General features: G+C 32.2%; 1 protein-coding gene and 1 pseudogene across 5 annotated transcripts in view; both read right to left on the reverse strand.

The window, feature by feature from the left end:
* The window catches only part of CCSER1 (coiled-coil serine rich protein 1), a 1,108,427-nt gene that overhangs the window by 14,801 nt on the left and 1,072,059 nt on the right, over window positions 1–21,567 (reverse strand). The window lies entirely within an intron of this gene.
* Window positions 1,764–9,317, reverse strand: LOC107518951 (annotated as a pseudogene).

The raw sequence follows: 21,567 nt of genomic DNA on the forward strand, positions 1-21,567 counted from the left end.
TTTATGGCCAGGATATCATTAACTACAAGTTAGAATTAATTTTTAAAAGAACTATGGAATTTCAAAAATATATCCTTTCATTGTGTAAAAAGTTGAACCTTGTGGATAAGAGGTTTATTTAATAATAGCAATTTTTCAAATAACCAGTCATTTTTTTTTTCCTACATAGGATGAGTTTATGGGTGTTAAAAACACTTACTATCAAGTATAAAAAGAAATTCTAAGGCTATATTTTTTTCTTTTGAAAGCTGTTTTATCAAAGCAATTCATTTTCTTTATAAACTAAAAGTAGTTCAAAGTCTGCAAACAAAGAGAAAACAGATGGGCTACCAGTTTTAAAGTTAGCTATCCTTAAAAATTATAAAATTAATTTTTAAATAAAAAAATCAACAAAACACAAAATATAATGAGAATGAGACAAAACATAAATTGCTAAGTTCTAAATAAATTATGGTCAATTATTTCTAATTTATTAATGTCATTTTTATAATTTTATTTCTAATATAACCTTTTACCCATTGAAAATGTTAATATTTTCATTTTGATTTAATAATAAACAATCCAAAATGAAGTAGAAACTGTAAGTTAATGCAGTTTAACCCCCTTGATTTTATAAGAAAACTATAGTTAGAGTTGATAAGTGACTTACTTGTTTCAAATTATAAAGATTGTTAATGGTAATCAACAACCAATTCCAGATTTCCCAAAGCATCTTTTAATGTTTCTATGCAGAACCCATTACCTTTCATTTTAATGAATAGATAGAAGATATGCATTTGGCATAAGTAAAAGAAGGTTAAAAGGATTTGTACTAGAATATTTAATTATATGTTCCAGCCAGTATGATATATTTCAGCAACACTCATGAACTGTGGTTATATAGTTATATATGTTAAGTTTGTGGGATAAAAAGGATGGATAAATAGAAAAATTCTTAGAGTAGTTCAAGAAAGGCATTTTGTGCTGCATTATGAGAAATGAAGGTCAAGGGTAAGCATGCAATAATAGAGATTATATAGGTATGCAGTGATTTTTGCAAGTCGTGTTGTGCTACAATAAGGCTGTAGTTACATGAGAAAACATGACAATCAGATGTTGGCTTAGGGTAGACCTATCTGTATTCCTCAGACTGAAGTTATCTCTAGGAAGAAGGAATAACTCTTGGCTACAGAGGTGATGTCTCTTGCATTTCAATAGAGCCTATGTTGGAAGGTCCATATATTAGAATTATAAGTCTGGGGTGAGTCCATACCTTGGCCATAAAAATCATGGTTCTTATTTTAACATTAAGAGAGATTGACAGATGCTTGTGTAAGTAGCAAGTAAGTTTTCCAAGAAGCCTATTCAATAGATTGTGTGTGTGCTGTTTTGAATATTCTGAGCAATTCCCTATATTCACTGTGGGGAGACTTCAGAAATATTAAAATTGAAAGCTAGTACTAACAAAAGAAACAGTAAATTTCCCATATCAGCTTTATTAATATTTCTCATTCTCTTTAGTTCTTTCTACCATCATTATTTAATCTTTCATTCATTCATCTATTCACGCTTATGGAGAACCCACTTAATATAAATAAAATGGGACATTCAAAGAAATCCAATATACAATCCTATATTTAGGTACTTCCTTTTGCTTAAGAACTAAACTAGTAGTTAAAATTAAAAAGTAAAATCGCTAAAATAATAATATGAAAGTGACTCAAGTTAAGAAGAGATTTAATTAAAAATCAGTGTTAGAACAACATAATTCCTAAGAGTAAAACAGGCCTTTCCAAGGAATTTCTTTCTTTGATTGCTTCAAATTTTCACTTCCCCCTTAGTGTAGCTGTTGCTCCTCTTGAAGACTTTTAAGTTGTTAAGTCAAATGACACTTGTCAGTTCACATATTCTTTACTATTAAAAAATGTTAAATAGGTTAACCACTCCCACCTTGAACTCCATTATCTTTTAGTAATTGTGATATCTCCTGCTTCTCTGTTCCCTACAATTCAGTCTCCTTTGCTGGCACTTTTCTATCTAAATGTTCAGGTCTGCTTAGCCTGGTCCAGATTCATTTCGCTCTCCCTGGGAGATCTCATGACTTTACATACCATTTAAGATCTCATAGGAGATTTCCATGACTTTACATATCATTTTTATGTGAACAACTCTTATACTTCAATCTAAACTTATTTTCAGAGTATTCATATATCTATCTCCATAACTATATTATAGGTATTTCAGTCATATTTTTTTCTAACTGAACTCATTATAATTGCATCATTCTGGTTTTCAATTATTCTTAGAAATTTCAGTAATATTTGTTGAACAAATAAATGGAGACCATACAGAAAATTTGGAATTGTCCTTGTGACTTGCCTTTTTCTCACTATTGACCATTCAATCCATCACGATTAAAAGATTCTACAATCATTATTACTTCTCTTTACCTCTGTCCCTCTAGATAAAGTCACCATTACCCCTTACCACAGTTACTACATCTTCTCTTTCATACTTTCCCACACATACCAGAAAAAGAGTTATAGAAATCCTTTGAAAAATGCAAATCTATCCATTCCATTGACCTCCTATTTTCTTTCAGTGTCTCCCTACTGAATTGCAAGAAGATACAAAATCTTGTAATGGTCCACATGACCCTGAATTAGCTGGCCATAACTACCTCTCCAATTTCTTCCTGGACAACTTTTCCCTCAATCATTGAGTTTCCAGAAACAATAGTCATGTCTGAGTTTCTTTTAAAAGCAAAAACAACTTCTGTACTTTTATAAAACTTTATAAAAAATAGTATTTCAAATTGTACAGTCACCAGAAGTACACAGTTATAAAAAATGCATACAGTTCTCTGGAGATCTCCAGCACCTTCAGCTTTCTGTGGCTGGTCTGTTTTGGCATCTCCATTTTCTGCAAGATTATTTCCATCCTTGCCAACATCAGCTTTCCCCTTTTTCCCTTTTGGTACCTCTCTCTCTCTTTTGCAGGGGCCTTTTTAGGCTTGGGCTCTGGCTTTGGAGGAGATAACCTTTAGAAGATAACCTTGCAGATCTTCTCTGTGGCTTGTCCTTCACCTTGGCTTTATCTCCTTTAGCAACCCCTTCAGCTTTTCTCTTGGGCATGATTATGATGGCAGTGGGATGTAGGCACTGGACATGGGAATGGAGTGGCGCGTGGACTTTGATTGGTCCAGGGATTATTCCTCTTTTTCATGTTTGAGTTTCTTAAACATTAAAATCTCTCTCCTTCCTTAGGCCCTTTAGGTAATTCATCTTGTATCCTCTGCTGGAATGTTCTTCCCTTCATTTTTGCCTGATGGCTGTAGTTTAATCTCTGAAACAAGCCTTTCTCACATCACACAATTTAAATCATTATAATATTTTTATAATGTTAACACAAACACACCCAATATTTTTCTTTACAGCAGTTATCCTATTGTGCGTTTATTTAATACCTATCACCCATTTAGACCGTTAAGTTCTGTGAGAGCAAGAATTGATCAAAATGTTCATAGCTTTTTTACTAGAACCTAGCCTTGCTTCCTGATATAAAGTAACTGTTTGATAAACATTTACTAAAGATAAATGGAAAGAAGAAAGGATTGGAGAAAATGGAAGAAAGAGAGAAGATCAAATATGGAGAAATGATCTCAACTAAATCCTCCAGAATGAATATAATTTGAATTACTGCAAAGTCGGGAAGACATCCCTGGCATTATAAATAGGGAGTCAGTATATATTTACAGGGTCTATTTTGAGAACTATTAGTATTATGGTTTTTTGCTAAGGGGAAGCAGGATGTTTACAGAGATGGATTAAGAGAACAGTATACATGTAAGGTGTCTATGTTCTATCTTTGCATGACTAATTTAAGGAGTTTAGAATTTTAACTCAAATGAAGATGTATTAAACGTTTATAAGGAGGTAAATGATATAATAAAGCAGTATTATAGGAAGGTTAATTAGATAATTAAAAATTAAACAGTGCATTGTAAAACAGTCTCAAATAAGGCAACTCAGAATGCATGTACTCATTATGGACGAAAGAAGGCATGTGTCACAAATAGTAGTTATACTTAAAGTTACACATTATCAGAATTTCAAATGTCTCATATAATAGGCAAGAATAAAAAATTTCAAAGCTCTGAAAAGAATGCAAATCTTGCCATAAGATTTATAACTAACTTGATTGGTGGTTAAACACAAAGTTAAAGTACAGATAAAACATGAAGAAAAAAATATATGGCCATCAATTGAATTTTGATTACACATGGTAAGAGATAATTATACATGCTGAATTTATAACCTACCTATTTCAGGACCAAAGGTAATATTTTATTTGCAAAATTTATGTAAAAACACAACGTCTACTTGGTTTCTCCTGTAGTATGAGCAAATGATGAAACATTTTGAAGTAAATATTGGGTCTACAATACTCCATAGGATATTTTTATCTAGGAAAGTTTACTGATAGAAGAGTAGTGTTCTGCACAACATTAGCATATTTCTGACTGGATAACATTGCTCAAGGTCTTGTCAATATAAAAATAAACTCCTCCAAAAAATATTTATGCTATCTTAGTGAGGGTCATTTTCCTGTACACATCTAAGTGTATCTAAGATATCATGCCTCTTGGACATATTTAATACATCTAGAATCCAAAGAGCCTTACATTTTTTTTCTCTTGAAATGTATCTTTTTCTCTGAAAGATGAGAATAAATTAACTGGGCATAGAGATAAGTAGTAGAGAATTATATCTTTAGCCCCTCAGCTGGAACTCCATAGGTGAAAGGGAATCATGGAAACTCTGATTCTAGTGTTTAGCATTTATTTGTTGAGTTTGTAGGTATTGAGTGAAGACTGGAGAAAGAGGTCACCAGATTCCCTTTCCTGTTGCTGTGCAGGGATTTTATTTCACCACACAATAGCTCAATTTTGAAAAAATGTGACATTGCTAACAAAGCATGCTGTGAACATTTTGTAAGCAAACAAAATTCTACAGCATTCCAGTATCCAGAATGTTTCAAAACATCCTAATGTAAATTATTCCTTAGTCTTTTCACCATGTCGCCCAGGCCATGTCCTTTTCAAGTACATACCTGAGAGCTGAAGATCTGCATAAAATTGCAGCAATACGTATTACATTTCTGTTATCTATCTCATAAGGGATAACTGCAGTCTATCACAATAATATATTTTTAAAGCTATGTAAAATTCTGGTATGAAAACATGCATAATATTTGGACTACTTAGTGTAACCTAGAAAACAAAAAATTGTGAAATAGTAAAACTATTTTTCAACAAGGTATTTGCAAGTGGAACATTACAATTAACTTGGCATTCAAGATGTTTTTTCTTTCAAAAGTCAAAGGACTCTGTGCAAAACTTCTTTGTGCCCTCACACAATGTAGACTGACAGATGTTCCAAATAACTGCAGACCAGAAAGTATACTATAGAATATGCTAATAGATGTGATGTGATTAAACAGTAAGTTCTGTTCATCTCATCCAAAAAATTACTGCCAATAACAAAAACGATTAGAGGTATTTTCCATGGCATCCATATATTAGCTCAAGGGTATACCTGGTTTTAATTCAGATCACATCAATAATTTGAACTATCTTGCCAAAAGTGGAAGGAAACGCCCCTTCAATGGCAATAGCTCAGATGTAACTCTTGCAGAATCACAGGGAAGTAAATACAGCTTAGAGAAACTAGACAAGAAGAGTTCTCATAATAGAAATAGTGTCATTTAAGGGGAATGAAATGATTTCTAGATAATACATACTTAGAATCAAACAATTTTGTACAGTGTATTGGAAATAAACAAAGAATATCAACAACAATTCAGCCAAGATTTGAAAGCCCAGAATGGTAGACCAGAGACATGGTGATCTTTTTATTTTCCCTTTTAAAGGGTGGTTACTGCACAAACATATTCTTTCCTGCATGCACTAACATTTTCCAAAAAGAACAAGACTGCTAATTACTGTCATGTAATACTCAAATGAACCTAACATGTCTATTCGAAAGACAACAGTAGAGAGGAATTCCAAGTATTTTGAGACTTACTCCTAAATTAGATATTACTTTGCTTCTTTGGGTATCTAAAAATTATACCAGGAAAAAATAACATATGAACATGTTATGAGTCAGGTAAAAATTTTGATTTGATGTCGGTGATTCTCCAATGGGACGATTTTGCTTGTCAGGGACATATTTTATGTTCACAATGAGGGGTGGAGGCACTATTAGTGTATAGAGGATGGAGATCAGTCCCTCATCACAAAAATTATCTAGTCCAAAATGTCAATAGTCAATATTACCAAGGCTGAGAAACCTTGTCATTAATTAAAACTGTTTTTCCTTCTAATATTTTCTTGAATATACTCAAGAATTCAAGAATGAAACAAACATTTTCCTGATTCTATAGATCTGATTTACCAATTCAGGTTAAATCACCTCTTTGATATATTCCATTTGTAACATGTCAACTTATCTCACAGCCTTGGTTTGGTGCCCATCAGCCTCCAGTACAGACACTGATCCAACACAGGATGTCATTTAGCTGCAGTAAGTAATTGTTCTTCATTTCACTCTGTTAAGAAGCACTCTTCCTTATTGATTTTTGGCTACTCCTGAAGCATCACTACTATTTTTTTTTCGAACAACCTGAATCTGCTCCTATTGATCAACTAAGGCTGCCTTTCTGGCAAAATATGCTACACCAAAGACACAAAGCAAGGAAGAGTGCATGTAAAAGTAGAACGCTGCTATGGGAAAGAGCCAGAGACTGGTCTTTGCCACCAGAGATGAAAGTGATTGAAAAGGAACAAATTAGAAAAACTTAACATTCTAAATTTCCCTTTGTTTCTCACTTATTAACGTCAATATAATTATGTGGCTAGATGTGTTTAAGTAGCAACGTTCTATTAGCTTTCATACAATTGTCCAGGAGGTCTGCTGGTGAAGTCCTTATATGTGTAAAGTTTCTCTGTGGCTAAAAAATAATTTTAAGTGATAAAGCATACTAGTTAAGAATCAGCTCCAACATAGTTCTTAGACTGTATCCTATCTTAGTCACCTAAAGGCTGTATAATATTGGTAAATTCTTTCACATCTCTAAATTTTCCTCATCTCTAAAGCGAGGGTATATGGTGTCATAAAAGGATGATGATGTCATTGATGAAAGATGTGAACAAACAATAAAGCATCTGTAATGACAAGAATGTGAAACTCAGTTGTTCAGTAGACAATTTTTCAAAGTGAGAAACAACAGCATAGCGCACCCAGGATGCAGGCTTTCCAGTCTCTATGACTCTCAAATGAGGTGCTAGAATCTTGACTTTACCATTCCCATGTGTATTTTCATGCAGTCCCTTACTTCACTGTTTCGATGATTCAGGGTTTGTGCCTGTCTATTCATCAAACACAAATAATTGATGCAAGACACTTGAGGCTATTCCTGGTTTTTCACAATACGACTATTTGAATTACAGGTCAATTTTTCCAGCCACAACATCTCTCATCATACTCAGACATCAGGCTTTTGTTAGGCCCATCTCAACAAATACAATGTGGTACAACAAAATACCTTTCTCTTAGAGGAGATTAAAGAATCAAATCAGATACTATATGTAATGTGCTTAGAACAATGCTTGGCATATAGTAAATATTAGGATGATGGTGATTGTATATAAGAATATCAGTATTGTAAAGAGGAACATGTTTGAAACCCAAATAAAAATATGTAATATTTCATCAGAACAAAAATTTCATAAATGTGTTAATCTTACTACTAATAAAGAATAACTGTCAAAAATATGAATGATTGATTAAATATGCAACATTTTAAAGGAAATCACTGAATTTCTCTTCACCTTGCCTTGCAGTAACTTGTAGGAAATCACTGCTTTCCTCAAGCTGATAACAGTCTTCCTATAATAAGAAGCTTTTTCTATTATTCCCAATGTGCAAATATATCCAGCAAGTTTGGCCCAAGTTATTACTTCTATCCCTCAGCACTATGTCACTATGAAGCTTGGAACTCATCACATTACTTCGAAGCAAAGGTAAAGTGTCATTTCTCTATTAAATAAGAAAATTTAAGAACTTTGATTTTTTTCTTTCCATTTATTATAGGTTGAGATTCAAGTTATATTGTGTTATAATTTACAAAGGAAAAGAAAAACAGCTTTTGAAATTCAGCTTTTCATGAACATGATATTCCCTTGTCATGGTTAAGCCTGTATATACATTTCATCTTTTGTGTTTGTAGTATCAGCCATTGAAGAAAAGATATTACAGTTGTTCTGTCATTTAGGAAAGTGTTTAGGAAAGTGGAAACTATTTTGTTCTCTTAATACAATTATTAGCCTTACTGCACAAAATGATTTACTAATGCCTTCTTTCCAGGGCCACTTTAGTCTATTCTAATACATTCCTTGAGAAACCCTTTTTCAAGGAAATATGCCCTCTTTTTCCAGTTAACATCTATTCATGATGCTGAGTTAAATATGCCTTTATTATATTTTTATCCTATAGTGAGTATTTCATATCATGAGTTAGCTGAGGGCAAGGGTTAGTCCTTATTTTTTATATGTATTCCAAACCACTAGTAGAGAGCTAGACATTCTCTATGTATTTGGAAGAAAAAAATCTGAAAAGGATGATGCAATAAAGAAAGCATATATTAAGGTGGGTAACTGAGTTGTAGGAAATATCTTAGACAGATCTTTATAATTTAGTTATTAACCAAACATGAAGCATTTAATAATTTATCAAATGTATATTACTAAATTGTATAGATACAGATACTCACAGATGAACAAATAGATAGATATAATCATGCATACACAGTGGAAATTTCTGTATATATACCTTATTAACATATCGAATACTAGTGGGTATTTCTGTATATATAACTTATTAGCATATCAAAAACATAACAAAACATACATACGTTTTCATATTATCTTTAGGTTTCTACTAACCTACATAAGTATTGCCAGATGCTGAATAATCTATTTTGTTAACATAATGAGGGATAAAAGACATTTTACAGAGAACATGAAGAAAATAATATTCCCCCAAATTGTGAGAGATAATATTCCAGAATTTATTAACCAAAATTTAACCAACAGGATGAAGTGTTTCTCATAGAACTATTATACCTCAGTTTACATGACAACCTAAGAGGTATGCTAGCCATCTATTTATATTTATATCTATTGATAATCAGTGATTTTCAAACTACTGTGTAGTCTAAACATCACTTGGGATACTAGTTAAAATTAGACACTTTTCGGAAAATGTGAATTATTAAATCTGCTGCTTTTAAAAAAGCTTTCAGCAATCTGATATATTTATTAAGTAAATATTTTCTGAGTAGTTACACTTAATAAAATTGTTTTAGATTTGTTTTTCAAAAATAATATTGAAAATAATAACACACATCAAGAACTGTAAGGATTTGAGATTTTACTCAGCTTACAAGCTACAAAGCTGATCTACCACAGTTTCATGGATTCTGGCAGAAACATCTGAATTAAGGGTCAAGATTACTTATGGTACAGAGGCAGCATAAGCTTGATATGCACATTAGTTCGCCTTGCACCCTAGTCCCCAGGCAGGTCATGCAAAGCAGCCAAGGTAGATACTGCATAAAGTAGATTTGGATCATAGTTGAATAAGCCCGATATTTTAAAAGGGGCTATTACTAAACCTGCCCTACTTGCAGTTTTTATTATTAGTGGCATTTTAAACATTAATGCAGAAGTCCAGCAGTTTTTTTTTAAAGAACCATCTATAGTTACTAATACATATTTTTACTTTAGACAAATGTTTTTATCAAAAGAGCAAAATGAGTGCACATGATAAGAAATAAAATATAATTATTTAATTCATGCAAAGTTTTGTTTTTATGGCACAGTGATTGAAAGCAATATATTCCTAAAATGAAAGACAGCAGTATCTGCTGCTTCATTGCTTAGGGACTCTTTCGGCATTATGAATGAAATGCAATATTCAAACATCCCCAAGAGTCACTTAAAGAAGTTTAATATCAGAATACACTGATCTTGTATTTTGCATGACCCTTATAAAGTCCTTAAGCATGGCTAGAGATGACATCTTGTTTAGAAGTTTAATTCAATTTGATAATCCCATTGATTGAAAATAATTCATTGGTATAGTTTTATTCCTCCTGATGATAAAATATAATATTCTAGAATGAATTGTGGCTTCTGAGGCATTTTTCCCCCCTCTATACCCTGTTAGAAAAGTTATTGAATCTACAAGATCTATTCAAAAGTAATTTTAGTGTGGTTTAGACTTCTTGGCACTTTTCCTAGTATCTCTGAAAACAATGATCTTTCCTTTCCTTCTTTTGGGTACAGCTCAGTAAAAACAGTAATTTGAACCTTGACAGTGAGATACCCATAAGCTGACTGAACCTAGATCTAAGTCATATACCTGAAAATCCAAGCAGGTAGTCTTGGTAGATAATCTTGATTTTTAAAAGGTACGAAGGCCCAGGGTAAATGTCAGATTTCTATAGATCATTTATAGAGATTTTCAAAGTCTCTGAAAGTGTGTTAAGAAAGCTATCCAGTAAAATTATCTGATAGGTTTCAATTCAGGTAGCAAAATTATAACTTTTCTTATCACACCTGTTTATAATGAGATTGACGTTAACTTAAGCAATTCAGCAAGCTTTTTTTTGAAAGCTTATTTTTATTTTACATCTCGCTCGACTCCTAAACCTTTTTGTGTAGATTATCTCATAACTATGTTGATACCATTATTTCATTTCCTGAAAATTTGTATTATCAAATTTTTCTTTTTGAAATATTCAAATAAAAAGTTACAATGACATTTCTAATGACAAGTTATTTACCACTTAAAAGTCAATTTATTATCTATCATTGTAAGCACAACTTAAAAAATGATCTACGTGGGACAGACATCCTACCATGAAAATGGCTTTAGTAAATAATGCATATTCTCACTCAATTTCTTGTGACTTTCAGCATATAGGCCTAGAATCAGCCTAAAATGCATAGTTCTGGGATAGGTGTGCTTAGCTATGATTCACTCAGGAGCAAAAGATTACTGTTCTACTTCTGTATTTCTGGCTTTATCAACTGGATGGCAACATCATCTTTTCAGTTGCAAAAGTTAAACAACTGAGAGTCATCATTAATGTCTCATCCTTATCTGACACATCTATTCAGTCATATAATCATTCAAACACTTTCTATCTCCTTGGCCCCTTCCACTACTCAGACCATGATCACTGATAACTACTAAGACTAGCTGTTCTTTCTGTCTTGCCCTTGCCCATCTTGATCTACCCCATTATCCACAGTTCAGTGTAAGTGGTTTTTGGAATAACATTATAATTATGTCATTCTCTTGGAAGCTTCAGTGTCTCCCACTGAGCTCAGATTAGAGTTCAAACTTCTTAAATGGTTTTAATGCCCTCTAACATCTTTCTGGCCTCCCTTGTCATTTCTTTTTCTTTTCTTTTCTTTTTTTTTTTTTTTTTTTTGTAATCTACAGTCATACTGTAATCCAGTCATACTGATATCTTTTATTTCCTAGCTATGGCATGTTCTTTCATCTCTGTTTCATCTGCTAGAGACTTTCTTTAGTCCCTTCTTACTTGGTTAAGTTCTACTTACCCTTCAGGTTGCAACATAAACATCAGTTCTTACGAGAATCATTCTCTAACCTCGCACATCTAAGTTACATGTCCCATCTAAGTGTTCTAGTAATAACTTTTAAGTAAATGTGACAGTAATCTCACTATGTTGTAATTTTCTGCCTACTCTTTATCCAACCAGATCACAGAAACCAGGAGAAGAGCAACAATGTTTATAGTGTGCAGTAATATTCTCAATGCCCAGCACATGTCTGATAGAGAGTAGTTACTCTGTCAGTATTTAATGAATGAAATATATTAGTGCACTATGCCAGGAATATTATAGTAAAAGCATTATATAGATAAAGAAAAACTTAATATAATGCAAATTTATCTATCCCTAGGGATTCTGATAATGAAATTATCTTTTTAAAAGGTTGAATGTGAAAAAGAGATGTCATAATATAAGCTGACTATTTTTATCCACTAAACTTGGCAAATACACCAAGAATGAGGTCAACAACATGAAATTTATACATATCACTCCAATTGGCAGGCACTCAGGTTACTTTAACTATTTTTCCCATTAGAGGTCCCAGATGCTCAGTATTTGGGCACTTACTCAAAAAGCAATGTTTTACTTGCTTTATGATATTAGAGTTACTTAAAATGACAAAGGTAATCTAACCTAAGCTTTTTGAGGAAGACTATTTAAAGTATAAATTAGGTAATTTTTGAGAAGTTACAAAATTCTACAACATTTTAAGTGCTGAGAGAATACAAAGATAATTATGGCAAAGTCCCTGTCTCCAAGCAGCCCACAGTTTAGAAGTGAGGCAAGAAATTATGTGCAAATATATAGTATAAGGAAAACTAACAGTAACTATAAAAATAATACAAATTATCATGAAAACATACGGGCAGGCAACATTGCTTTCAATAGGTTCGAAGAATGAGATCTGAAAAATATTATGGAAGGTATCACATGAGGACTCGGTGATGGCTAAAATTTGGGTGAGTGAACAAAGCAATGAGGATTTACATAGGGAAGTATTAGCATTGTTTGTCAGTAGCTTGAAATAAGATAAAGTGCAAGACCTGTATGGGAACATCAAGTCTTTATACATGTACACTATATACTGAATTGGAAAGATAGTGGTGTGGCAAAGGTATGTTGTTGATGTGATTGGAAAGAAGGACATTAATGTCATTTATAGGACTTTGGTTCATAGATAAGAATCCATTTAAGGTTTCTAACCAGTTTCTTTCTTTAGAAATGAACAAAAGAAAAAAAGATAAACTGTTTAGGTTGACTCTGCTTTGACATTTTTGTTATTCTCTATGAATTTTGTAGAAAGTGTCAATCCCATATAATTTGATGATGCCCCTCCTGAAATAAAGAGGAAGATTAAAGTGATTTGAATAGTACAATGAAAATATGCCACCATTGAAATGCTAATGTAGATGTAGCTTTTGCTGAAGTGAATTTTTGATTGTGGGATATGTAGATTTCAGGAACAGCAGATTTCACTTTTTATTTGGGAAATATATTCAAGAGCATAAGTGTAATAATATCTTTAATGATATATTTAAGTTGTTTATTTTTCCCATTCTCCTTATAGCATCTTCACATTGAAGAATCAGCAATTGCTCTTTACATGTATGAAGTGAGAAGAGAGAAGAAAATATCTGCAATTTGTCAACCTTTCATTCTCTTGACTAGTTAATCAGTTCACGATCTCAAGGAAATTATGTAAAGTATCTTTGTCACATGAAGACCATTTTTGGGATCTGAGTAAGTTTATCATAAAATAATATTCAATCATTTTTTTAGATCAGGTAGTTTCTAGTATTCTACTTCTGTAAAGCAGCTGAAGATGAAATAAAGGCTATAAAGGACACAGCATATAAACTGATTATATTCCAAAGTATAATTGAAAACATGTACACTGTAATATTTGAGTAAATGGCAGGCATGTAATTGTCAATTCTTTCTTTAAAGTAGACATATGGATAACAGGAAATAAGTTTGAAATAATCTTTAAGTGGAAGCAAAACTACTCCCTCTTTAGAATTCATGTCGTAGCATGAATTCTTAACATGTTCTGCATTTGAATATAAAGAATCTTTTGGAAGTACAGTAATGTTTGTGGATTGAATTAAACTTATAGCACACTTTCAATCCTCAAATTGTATATATTATATAATAAAATGTATCTAATTGAACAATGCTCCAGATCAGACTTTTCATTTTGTAATAAGGTAGTATCACTTTCAAGTCTATAAATTGTATTTTTAAAAAGGCTCATGAACACAGTATAGATAGCTACTGAATGTCACAGCCCTCATGAAGCTCTTCCATTTTTAGTTCATTTCATAATTCATAGCGTTCTGAAAATCCTTATGCAGAATTGTAATTATATTTTACTTTAAGAGTCAGGTCCTAAACTTTTATTTCAAAACATTTTTTTAGGGTTTTACATTCTTACATATTGTGTACCTGTTTATATATTTTATTTTGTAAACGTATAATATGCTTTCATATAATGCATTATTTATACTACATGGGCAATTAATCAGGGTTATATTAAAATAAAACTAAGGAATGTATCCCTTTATTACTTTAAATAAGATTTTATGGTGACTTTAAACCTGCCATTCTAAGAAATATTGATAGATTTTAGTGCTCCTACTAGGGGATAAGAAACTATGCAATTCGTGTGTACTACTTTAAGTCAAATGCATTATCATTTATCTATAGGCAATTTAACATAGTAGAAACAACACACACTGGACATCAAGCAGTCCCGAATTAAATATTTGGCTGTAAAGTACTTTCTACTATATAACTTTGGACAAGTTATTTAAAGTGTACAAGATTCTATTTTCTTACCTACTACTAATTAGGGTTAATCTTTATCTCTCAAAGTGTTCTAGAGCTTAAATGACCTATTTAAATTGCATTAAACAGCGCCTATTATCAGGGTGGTATTATGTATAAAGCTACTACTACTGGTATTAGCTTTATACATAAGCAAACTATGGCCTGATTTATATTATCAAGAAATCTATATTCTGTTCAGGTGTTTAAAATGTAATTGAGTAGCAGAGAGCTCTCCACAAATGAAAAAGAAATATCTGCTTGTATCAATTATATAATTGCAGGGAACTGTATATTTTTGTGTATAGTGGAGAGGAGCAGATGAAGCCATGAGAATTGTGTATGTTCTGCCCCCACATTTAGTATGTCAGTATTTCTCTAAATCCTGGCCTCCCTAAGACCTCTAAATCAAACCTTTCTGTATTAACCTATCTTTAAGAAAGGCAGTGTAATTAACTCAAAGATCCAGTTACTATATTTGTGCTTCTAGGAAAATAGTTAATATCCTACCTAAGTAACATAAATTTGATATAAGACTCATGCATGTTTAACATTAACTAGGTCTTTTCTAGCCCAGTTTAGGCATAGCATTTCAGAAATGAGGGCCTTTGGTAGGGCCTGTCCTGCCTCCAGGTGCTTAGAGTTTAAATTTGGCTCTCTTTTACAGGACAACAGATGCTCTCTTTGCAAGAGGTGGAGTGTGGAAAGAAGATAAACCCTTATGCAATATAGGGCATAAAGAATAGCTTGAAGTAGAATACTCTGAAAAGAAAAAAGACACTTAACTCAGACTGTGGGGAAGAATAGTTACCAAATTCTGTTTTAAATTTTAAGATCAGCATTACAATAATCCAATTTTAAAGATGGAAAAGAATTCCCATTGTAAAAAACGCTATCTTTCGGAGAATATGTCTCAAAAAAATAATGGTATCTTAACTTTTTAATATCTTAAAAATTTCTAAAAGCAAGAGTTTAATCAATTTTTGCAGCAGAGAGAAGAGGACAACTTTGATAAAATGTGGTTGAAGTAACATTAACTTTGATAAAATGTGGTTGAAGTAACATTAACTGCATTTTATAGATGTTTTCAAACTTCATCAATGCAGTACAATTCTCACTAAAATTAACAGTTCTATTATATACATAAGATCTAGTTTAGCTAAATCCTGAATGAATAGTAAAACTGTTCTGATGAGGTCAGGTAAAGTGAGATATATAACTATACAATAAGACAAATAAATATGACTCTAAAAATAATTTACTTGATATATAGTTAAATTATACTCATAATACATTCCATAGAAGAAAATTCTGTAAACATTATACATTCATCACAATGCTCCTTTTGAGGATTTGGATGTGTGCAGATGTAAAGAAATTGAAAAAAAATCTAACAACAGACATACTAAATTTTATCCTATGGCCAGAATTTAAAACTCATTTCTCATTCATTTTTTTAAACAAAAAGTAGTTCCTGAGCTCTTACAAAATTTCAGGCACTCTTCTGGCTATCGGTGATGGAACTGTGAACAAGACCAAACTTTTGCTTCTCGTGGAGCTTATATTCTACATAGTAAAGACTAAGAACAATCTATAAATAAATACATTCCTGTACTGCTAAAAGCTATCGAGGATATTAATAAATGAAATGAGCTGGAGAGTGACTAAAGACAGGGATAAATGCTAATCTAGTTGAATAGTCAGAGAAATCATCTGAAAGGAAGTAGATTTTTATGTGAAAACTAAATTATGAGTAGAGGCAGCCATATAAAGATATAAGGAGAGAGAACCCCAGGAAAAGCAAATAGTACATAAAATCCTCAGGTCCAAATACCAACATCAATGTGTTTGCAGAGGAGGAAATATGGGAATATTGTAGAGGACAAAGTCAGAAAAATAGTCAAAAGTCACTTACGTAGTCTCATGATAAGGGTTGTTCTCCATTATAATAATATTAAAGTATAGGATAATTTTAAGCAGAAGAGGGATGGGATAAACACCTTGAAAAAATGATTTTAGCTCCTGTATTGAGGGGCTCCACTGGGTTAGAGTGAGAAGAAAGAATTAGTAGGCTATTACTGTAGGCCGAGAGAGATGATTTAAAATTTTGGAGGTCCCAAAATACATTTATTTAAATGTAAGGTTTATACATGTATAGTTTTATTTTCATGTTTGGAATAAGTAGTTTTCAGATATCAACTATTTGTACAGGTCCTTGAAAATACGTAAGTACTAGGACTATGCCTATCATGTCTGATGGCTAGAATAGACTTTATATATTTGTTTTTTTATTTCTAAAGATCATTATGTTGCTTCCTCCATAGGTGTCATGTGAAGTAATATATGCATAAAAATACTTGAGAAACTTAAAAATGTGGTTAGTTTACAGAAAAAGAGGACTGGATATGAGTAGCTGAATAATTTCTTCAGTTTAAACATTCAGATTAAACATTTGTGCATTCAATAAGTATATGCCAGCATCTGCTCTTTGCCAGTCACTGTGTTGGTAATTAACTCTATGGCAGGAAACAAAAACAACCTGCTACTTGATCTTATGAAGATTTTGATCTAGCCAGTCAAATATAAATGTTCCTTCAACTGGGAATAGTTTTTAGGGTTTTTGTTTTTGTTTGTTTTCAAAGAATAGTGGCATTAAGGTGTTTTCCTAATCAATAAAATAATTCATTTATTCAACATTTTATGAAAGTAAAATAACAGCGATCTATATATTAGAACATTCCTTATGTTATCTCATTTATAACCTTCATATCAGTTCTATGAGTTTGACACTCTCACCCTTATTTTACAGATGACATGAGGCACAGAGATGGTAACTTGCCTGAGTTTGCCCAGCATATAAATGATAGAGGTGGAAACTGCCCTAGGTCTGTGCAGCTCCCAATTCCACATTCACAGTTGCCTTACTCTTAGAAGTCCTTTTTTTTTTTTTTTCCTCTGACGGAACTTGGTTATGTGGTACAGAATTGATGATAAGAAAAAGTTTTTTTGCAGGAATGAATGAATGCTGCTAAACAGGATTTTTATTGGATAATATTTTGTAAAATATGCTCTCTGTTTTTTATTCCCATCCCTCCATTTGGCAACCATCAGCTAGTTCTCTATATCTATGGGTTTGTTTCTATTTTGTTTTGTTTAGTTTTTAGATTCCATATATAAGTGAAATCATGCAGTATTTGTCTTTCTCTGTCTGACTCATTTCATTTAGCATAATATCCTCTAGGATGATCTTTGTTGATAAAAATGGCAAGATTTTATTCTTTTATATTGCTAAATAATATTCCATTGCATATAGGTACCACCTCTTTATCTATGTGTCTAATGATGGACACTTATGTTGCTTCCATATCTTGACTATTGTAATAATGCTGCAGAGACCATAAAGATATATTTATCTTTTCTAATTAATGTTTGGATTTCTTCAGATAAATACCCCTAAGTGGAATTACTAGGTCATACAGTAGTTCTACTTTTAATTTTTTGAGGAACTTCCATACTGTTTTCCATAATGGCTGCATCAATTTACAATCCTACTAATGGTGCATGAGGGGTCCCTTTTCTCCATATCCTCACCAATGCGTTGTTTGTTGATTTTTTTTTTTTATGATAATCATTCTGAGAGTTGTAAAGTGGTATCTAATATTGGTTTTACTTTGCATTTCCCTGATGATTAGTTATGTGTAGCATGTTTTCATGTGTCTATTGGCCATCTCTATGTCCTCTTTGGAAAAAATGTCTATTCAGGTCCTCTGCTCATTTTTAAATTGGATTGTTTGTTTTATTGGTGTTGAGCTGTATGCATTCATTTTAAATTTCGGATATTGCCCACTTATCAGATGTATCATTGTGAATATCTTCCATTCAGAAGGTCATCTTTTTGTTTTGTTGATGGTTCCCATCACTATGAAAAAGTTTTTAGGTTTGTGTAGGCCTATTAGTTTATTTTTTCTTTTGATTCCCTTGCCTCAGGAGACATATTAAAAATATATATATATATATATATATATATATATATAGCTAAGACTAATGTTAAAGAGTTTACTGACTATGTTTTCTTGTAGGAATTTTATAGTTTCAGGTCTTATATTTAAGTTTTTAATCCATTTTGAGTTTATTTTTTCTATATGGTGTAAGAAAGTGTTCTAGTTTCATTTTTTTTGCATGTATCAGTCCAGTTTTCCTGATATCATTTATTGAAGAGGCTATCTTTATATCATCATATATTCTTGCTTACATTGTCATAGATTTGTTTTCTTCTATCTTTTAAATTGTTTATATTCTATTTTGTTTATTTTTGATTAATCTTTATTCCTTCCTTCTACTCACTTTAGACTTTGTTCTGTTTTTAGTTTCTTTAGGTGTAAAGAAAAGATTATGTTTATTTGAGATTTTTCTTGTTTCTTGAGTTAGGCCTGTAATGCTATGAATTTCTCTCTTAGAACTTAGCTTTGGCTGTGTCCCATAGATTTGAAGTTATTGTGTTTTTTTATTTGACTAAAGGTATCTTTTAATTTTTTCATCTAAATCAGTGTTAACCCATTCATCATTTAACAGCATATTATTTATCCTCCAAGTATTTGTGTTTTTCAGTTTTTCAGTTTTCTTCCCATAATTGATTACTGTAATTGAAGAAGTTTCTTGATATGATTTCAATTGTTTTATAATTATTGAGATGTTCTAAGGCGTAATGTGTAGTCAATCCTGGAAAATGCTCCATATGTGTTTGAAAATAAAGTATATTCTGCTGCTTTTGGGTGAAGAAATGCTCTAAAAGTATCAATTAATTCCATCTGATCTAATGTGTCACATAAGGCCACTTGTTTCCTTGAAGATTTTTTGTCTGGATAAATTATCCATTGATATCAATAGGGTATGAATGTCCTCTATTTTTATCATCTTATTGTTGATTTCTCCTTTTATATCTGTCAATATTTGCTTTATATATTTAGGTACTCCTACATTGGTTGCATAGATGTTAACAAGAATTATATGCTCTTGTTGGACAGGACCTTTTATCATCATAAAATGCCCTTTTTTATTTCTTGTCACAGCCTTTGTTTTAAAGTCTGTTTTGTCTGATCGATATAGGTATTACTACCTCAGCTTTTTTTTTCTGATTTCCTTTTGCATGAAGTATCTTTTTCCATTCCTTTACTTTCAGTCTGTATGTGTCTTTTGATATGAAATACATCTCTTCTGGCAGTGTATGTATGGGCCTTGCTTTTTATCCATTCAACCACACTCTCTTTCGATTGGAGCACTTAATCTATTTCTATTTAAAGTATTTATTGATAAGTATATAGATATTGCCATTTTATTTTTTGATGGTGTTTGTAGTTCTGTTTCTTATCCTCTTATTCTCTTTTCTTGTATATTGATGACTTTCTGTAGTGTTATGTTTCAATTCCTTTCTCTTTTCTCTATTTCTTAGAGATTTTTCATTTGCAGTTACTATGCGCTTCATATAAATCAAGCTATGTTAACAGCAATCTGTTTTAAGTTGATAGTTGCTTTCATCTGAACACATCCTATAACCACTACAATTTTTACTCAACCCCTCCATATTTATGTTCTTGTCATTTTTATATTAACCTTGTGTGTTTGTGTATATCCTTTAGTTTATTGTTCTAATTACATATACCTTCCTACTTTTGTCTTTTAACCTTTGTAATAGCTTTATATTTCATTGTTCCACTGCTTTTGCTGCAAGTTTGTTGTCAGTGAGAATTTTTTCTTTCCTATATTTTCTTATTCATATTTTTGATCTTTTCTTTTCTTCTTAAAGAAGTCCTTTAACATTTCTTGTAATATTGGTTTAGTGGTGATGACCTACTTTAGCTTTTTCTTGTCTCAGAAGCTCTTTATTGCTCCTTTAACTCTAAATGATAACCTTGCTGGGTAGAATAATCTTGTTTGTAGGTCCTTGCTTTTCATCACTTTGAATATTTTATACCAGTCCCTTCTGGCCTGCAAAGTTTCTGTGAGAAATCAGCTGACAGTCTTAAGGGAGCTCTCTTGTATATAACCAAATAATTTATCTTGCTGCTTTTAAGATTCTTTGTCTTTAATTATTTGCATTTTAATTATGCTGTGTCTTGGTGTAGATTCTTTGGGTCATCTTGAGACCCTCTGTGTTTCTGGACTATATATCCATTTCCTTCACCAGGTTAGGGAAGTTTTCTGTCATTATTTCTTCAAATAGGTTTTCAAGCTCTTTCTCTCTGTTCTCCTTCTGGTACCCCTATGATGTAAATGTTGGTATGCTTGATATTGTCACAGAGGCTCCTTAAACTGTCCTCATTTTAAAAAATTCTTTTCTCTTTTTGCTATTCTGATTGCGTGTTTTCCCTTACCTTGTCTTTCAAATCATTGATTCAGTCCTCTGAGTGATTTAACCTGTAGATTCTCTTTAATGTATTCTTCATTTAAGTTATTGTATTCTTCATTTCTGACTAGTTCTTTTTTGTTTTCTATCTCCATTTCTGTTTCCTTTTTCTTTATTGAAGTTCTTGTTGAGATCATTTATTCTTCCTCTAATTCATTGAGCATCCTCATAACCAGTGTTTTGAACTCTGTGTCTGGTTGATTATTTGTCTCCATTTCTTTTGCTTCTTTTTCTGGAGATTTGTCCTGTTCTTTCATTTGGGGCAAGTTTCTTTGTCTCCTTATTTTGGATGATGTCCTGTGTTTTTCTATTTATTAGGTAGATCTACTACAACTCCTGATATTGACAGAGTGGCCTTATGTAGTATCCTGTGGGGCCAAGTGATAGGCTCCCTATTCACCTGAGCTGGGTGCTCCAGGTTTTCCCCTCCCTGTGTATGTTGTATGTGTCCTCCTGTTGTAGTCAAGGCTCAATTATGTTGGCAAATGAGGGAGTAGAGTTTACCCCCAGGCTTTGAGGGCTGGCTATGACAACAGCAGATGAGCTGTTGTGTGGAGGCTGACCCCGTGGGCCAAGGGTTACTTCAGTGGGACTGTGGTGCCAGCTAATTCCACCATTCACATATATTGTTTGAGAAGCTGGTTGG

The sequence above is a fragment of the Rousettus aegyptiacus genome, unplaced genomic scaffold (assembly GCF_014176215.1).
Source record: "Rousettus aegyptiacus isolate mRouAeg1 unplaced genomic scaffold, mRouAeg1.p scaffold_m13_p_10, whole genome shotgun sequence".
NCBI lineage: Eukaryota > Metazoa > Chordata > Mammalia > Chiroptera > Pteropodidae > Rousettus > Rousettus aegyptiacus.